The sequence below is a fragment of the Rhipicephalus microplus genome, chromosome 8 (assembly GCF_043290135.1).
Source record: "Rhipicephalus microplus isolate Deutch F79 chromosome 8, USDA_Rmic, whole genome shotgun sequence".
Lineage (NCBI taxonomy): Eukaryota > Metazoa > Arthropoda > Arachnida > Ixodida > Ixodidae > Rhipicephalus > Rhipicephalus microplus.
This window is the reverse complement of record NC_134707.1, coordinates 79,975,080-79,980,650: the sequence shown is the minus strand read 5'-3', so window position 1 is coordinate 79,980,650 and position 5,571 is coordinate 79,975,080. Positions and strand designations below refer to the sequence as shown.

The following is a 5,571-nucleotide window of genomic DNA, read 5'->3' as shown; positions in this document are numbered from 1 at the left end:
GGCTCTTGGCTACTATCAATTTGCACGCCCAAGCGATGTAGCCGACGACGTAAAGCAGCTCCCGTGTGTTCATGTGCACATGCGTCGCGACGCTTCGATGCGCGGCCACATGCTCGTGTGTTCACCCTGACAGTGCCCAACGTCTGTGCGGAGCACGCGAGCAGCCAGTTTTTGCTCCGCGGCGCAAAACATTGAGACAGTTTCGGGCTTCGAAGTGGTGTATCAGGAGCATTCGTGTCCTAGTTGTGAGGCTGACCACATCAGAGACCGATACTGCCTCAAGGTTTCACCCCACAGAGCAAAAACTGGCTGCTTGCGTGCACTACACAGATGTCACCGCGGCTGTACACTGTGATTCGCTGGGTCGACGACCAAACATCACTGGCCTTTCACTTTCATTTCGCCACAGGCCCCAGCTTCCTGCATATTTTACGTGCTATTAAATGTCACTGTCCAAACATGACTAACCTGTGAGGCCAGCAGGGCTGTATACGAGCAGCAGTGACAAACGTGCCAGCGTAACCCGGAAATATTCTTCTCGGTGAGGTCTGGCTTTCACGTGCAGATGCAAAAATAAAGTATTCAAAACAACATTACCTCGAAACACTAGCGTAGCCAAATACCTTCATAGCCGCCGCAATCTCCCTCATAATTCCTTTTATCGCGGCTTTTACCATCTCCTGAAAGCACGTGAAAAACAAGTCTGCACCCTTCAGCAGTCTGAAGTCCAATACTACTAATTGCTCCAATGGGCAATGCAGTTGCGCTGAGGAGCAAGCTGATAACTTCTGTAAAGAAATATTTTTCAACCAGGCAGTCGATAGGTGTAAAACCACATGACTTAATTCGAAAACTGATAAAAAGTCATTCCCATGGTGGGGCTGACACATAAGTACCGCGCGCCAACCAATTGCGCCACTAGGGAATATAGTTGCACGTAGCAGCGGTGCCTTTAGGATTGTTGTCAGCACATAACTCCAGTAAACAAATGTTTTTGAGCCAGGCAGCCGCCAGCATTGACTATACAACCTCATGACTAAATCTGAAAACTAACAAAAAGCTCATTCCCCAGGTGAGGCTCCAACTCACAACCCCGGCATAGCTCACGAGAACTGTCGTATAAGTACCGTGCGCTAACCAATTGCGCCACTGGGCAATACGGTCGCACGAAGGAGCGGTGCCTTAAAGAATGTTCCCTGCACATAATCCAGTAAACAAATGCTTTCGAGCCAGGAAGTCGACAGAATTGAGTATACAACCTCATGGCTAAATCTGAAAACTAACATAAAGTTCATTCCCCACGTGACGCTCGAACCCACAACCCCGGCATAGCACACAAGAACTGTCGTATAAGTACCGTGCGCTGACCAATTGCGCCACTGGGGAATACGGTCGCACTAAGGAGCGGTGCCTTAAAGAATGTTCCCTACACGTAACTCCAGTAAACAAAAGCTTTCGAGCCAGGAAGTCGACAGAATTGAGTATACAACCTCATGGCCAAATCTGAAAACTAATAAAAAGTTAATTTCCCAGGTGAGGCTCGTACTCACAACCCCGGCATAGCTCACGAGAACTGTCGTATAAGTACCGTGCGCTAACCAATTGCGCCACTGGGGAATACGGTCGCACGAAGAAGCGGTGCCTTAAAGAATGTTCCCTGCACATAACTCCAGTAAACAAATGCTTTCGAGCCAGGAAGTCGACAGAATTGAGTATACAACCTGATGGCTAAATCTGAAAACTAATAAAAAGTTCATTCCCCAGGTGAGGCTCGAACTCACAACCCCAGCATAGCTCACGAGAACTGTCGTATAAGTACCATGCGCTAACCGATTGCGCGACTGGGGAATACGGTCGCACGAAGTAGCGGTGCCTTAAAGAATGTTCCCTGCACATAACTCCAGTAAACAAATGCTTTCGAGCCAGGAATTCGACAGAATTGAGTATACAACCTGAAGGCTAAATCTGAAAACTAATAAAAAGTTCATTCCCCAGGTGAGGCTCGAACTCACAACCCCGGCATAGCTCACGAGAACTGTCGTATAAGTACCATGCGCTAACCAATGGCGCGACTGCGGAATACGGTCGCACGAAGGAGCGGTGCCTTAAAGAATGTTCCCTGCACATAACTCCAGTAAACAAATGCTTTCGAGCCAGGAAGTCGACAGAATTGAGCATACAACCTCCTGAATAAATCTGAAAACTAATAAAAAGTTCATTCCCCAGGTGAGGCTCGAACTCACAAGCCCGGCATAGCTATGGGAATTGTCGTAGAAGTACCATGCGCTAAGCAATCGCGCCACTGAGTTTTTTTTTCAGCGTTAAGTACATCTTGTACACACATTAATACAAACACTTTCGCAAGAAGTACAAACAAGCATTTAAAAATGCCAACCACACTTTGCTTGGTGTAATATGATCAAAAACGTTTAAGCGCGACAAGTTCGTTCAATGCAGGTAGCCACTCTGTTTGCTCATCTCCTGCATTTATCATATCTCTTATATAGGCTATGCTTTCAATGAAGCATTCTCTGGCAGGGCGAGCATTAACATCAAGATGACGATATGCCATGCATGCTCTCCAGATAGCGTGCATACTTAACATAAACATATTATACGGTATGCCTGTCTCACTCTAAACAGGTAGAAAATGGATTCCATAAGGCGTTAAGGGTAGCTTTTTATGTTCTTTGCAGAATGTTCCAAAGAAAAGTAGCGTCGAAACAATCTAAAAAAAGGTGATCAATGCTCTCTGGCTTGTGACATAAAAGACAAATAACAGACCATGAAACAAATAAACCTTTTTCCTGTAGCCATGATTTTATAGGAAGTGATCCAGTGTGTAGTTGAAAGAAAAATGTCTTTGCTCGTACCCCCATTATTTTAACCCTTATCAGGACGTTTTTCCCAGGACCTTTTCCGTACATCGTACGGTACATCAGCACAGGTAGCATTACGTCAGTAAAGTCCTTTTATAGTTGTCTTTTTGTCACCCACTTAGACACTGTAATGAAAACCGTACCTTTAGTTTATTGAAAGCAGACATCTCTTCGCGCAGATAACCATGAATGCCTATGCGCCGAGCACATCAGTAAGATACAATAAACTCGGGTAGATGACAGCCTAATCTAATTTGAAGCATAGTATGCAGGAAATGATGCTTCTGATCACGCAAAAAAAAATAAACCTTGAAACTATTTGCTTGAGAAATAAGTGGGCTAGTCCCTGCCCACCCGCCTTCACTGAGCGGAAAAGATTTGTACGGCTCGAACGTTCCCACTTGGAGGCCCAAACCAAAGTTGCGAAAACTCTGTGTACCTTTTTTATGCTTCAGCGGTTCATGCACAGCACTTGAAGTAAATACAAAATTTCGGACGCTAGAAATATATTGCAGACCGTTGACCTCGCGAATATCGAAAGGTTTTTCCCTCCCCATTCGTTCACTTTCTCTCTTAAGTTTTCTGTCTCTTCTTTCCAATATTCAGTAGGATGGTTATAACTCTGCATTTGTACACCAAGATACTTCGTCGGCACGAAGTTCCACTTCACCTTTCGAAGACTTCAGGCTTTTTGTCCCAGGTTCCATGCCAAAAAGCTGCACTCTTACCCCAATCTAAGGCACTGCCTGACCACTTGCAGTACTTATCTGCTACGCTAACTGCTTCACTAATGCTTTCCTTGTCCTTGCAAAACACAGCGATATTCGCTGCGTATGTCAATACTTTGACCTCAGTCGTCATCAACTGAAAGCCACGTATTCTTTTATTGCTAACTATGTTCAAACAAAAGGGCTCCGAATACAAGGCAAATAACAATGGGGAAATTGGACATCCCTGACGAGCACTTCTAGTGACTGGAAAGTTTTCCGTCACTTCCTTGTTGATAACAGGGCTAGCAAAGTAGTTTCTATACGACATTTTTACGCCATCTAATATAACACTTCCAACATTTACACGTTCCAATATTGAAAATAGTACTGCATGCACAACACGGTCAAAAGCCTTTTCCAGATCTCGTTGCAACATCGCTACTTGGCTGTCCCATACATCGCAGCACTCGAGAGTGCTCCTCGCGGTGTGGATGTTGGTGCCAATTGTTCTACCCTTAATTCCACATGTTTGGTGCGGTCCTACTAATACCTTTATCACACTTTGTAATCTCTTGGCAAGCAACTTCATAAAAATCTTGTAGTCTGTGTTAGTGAGGCTTATAGGGTGATAAGCGCTCACCGACAAGAGCTTTACCGGGTCATCACTCTTCGGGATAAGTACAATATGTGACCTTCGAAAGGACGGCGGAATTTCCTTCACTTCATAAGCCTCGGCGACGAGGCGACAAAGTACCCCCGACAGCTCATCTCTGAATGTTTTGTAAAAGGCTGCACCTAGTCCATCTGGGCCGGGAGTTTTATCTTCAGACAATTCTTCAATGGTCTTTTCTATTTCACCAACTGAAATTGGCTGCTCCAGGCGTTCGGTTGTCTCCTTATCTAGTGTAGGCATTATTGACAAGAACTCGCCGTCCAAGGATTTTTCTCTTTTGCCGCTGCTGACCAGCAATCCTTTGTAATAATTGACAAACGCTTGTTTTATCAATTGTTTGTTCGTGGTGGTCACCTCCCCATATCTTAAGCATTTTATTTCATTGCGGCACGCGTAGCGCTTTTCTTCGCTTAGCGAGCGTTTCGTCAGTGTTTCGCCTATCCAGAAGCGCTCTGCTCGTGCGCGTATAACTGCTTCTCTGTACTTTCCTATATCCGCTTTTTTGAGCTGGTTTTTTACTTCTCTTATTTCTTTAACTAAGGTGCCTGGTCGCGTGCTCTCAAGTGACAACAAGAGTTCGAGTTGGCCGTGTAGTTCCTTTTCATTTGTCTTTTCCTTGTAACGCACAGTGCATGATCTTTGAATTGCAGCAATTTTAACTTCTTGCTTGAACTCTTCCCATGCAGCGACCAATCGCCTCGACTCAGTCAAGAGTACTTTATCGATAAGCGTTTTAACCCTGTCCACGAAGACTTCATGATTGATTTGTGGGGTTTAACGTCCCAAAACTACCATATGATTATGAGAGACGCCGTTGTGGAGGGCTCCGGAAATTTCGACCACCTGGGGTTCTTTAACGTGCACCCAAATCTGAGCACACAGGCCTACAACATTTCCGCCTCCATCGGAAATGCAGCGCACGAAGACTTCATCGCTAAGTAATTCATTGTTCATTTTCCACAACTTCCACGGATAGATTGACTTTTTCTTCTTCACACCTATCGTAAACATTACGGCGCTATGGTCACTGAAGGCTACCGGCTTATGCTTATAACTGTTACATAGCGGCGCAAGTGCTTGTGATACGTACGCTCTGCCTAATCGGGCACAGCAATCGTGCTGGAAATGCGTGTACCAAAGGGCATTTTTATTTAACATTGCCTACATCTTCCAACTCCCTATCTTGCATAAGCTCTGACAACAACAAGGCACTTTGATCACGTGTGGTTAGCTTTTTGCTCCTATCTTCTCTGAAACACACACAGTTGAAATCGCCCAGAAGTATCACATTTCTTTCACATTTTAAGTA

At 45.0% G+C, this 5,571-nt stretch overlaps 2 non-coding genes across 2 annotated transcripts; both read right to left on the bottom strand.

The window, feature by feature from the left end:
• Nucleotides 1-1,525: 1,525 nt before the first annotated feature.
• TRNAI-UAU (transfer RNA isoleucine (anticodon UAU)) lies at nt 1,526-1,617 on the bottom strand. Its single transcript is given in 2 exon segments — nt 1,526-1,561; nt 1,580-1,617. It is a non-coding gene; the product is annotated as a tRNA-Ile (tRNA).
• Nucleotides 1,618-1,756: 139 nt separating this feature from the next.
• TRNAI-UAU (transfer RNA isoleucine (anticodon UAU)) lies at nt 1,757-1,848 on the bottom strand. Its single transcript is given in 2 exon segments — nt 1,757-1,792; nt 1,811-1,848. It is a non-coding gene; the product is annotated as a tRNA-Ile (tRNA).
• Nucleotides 1,849-5,571: the final 3,723 nt, after the last annotated feature.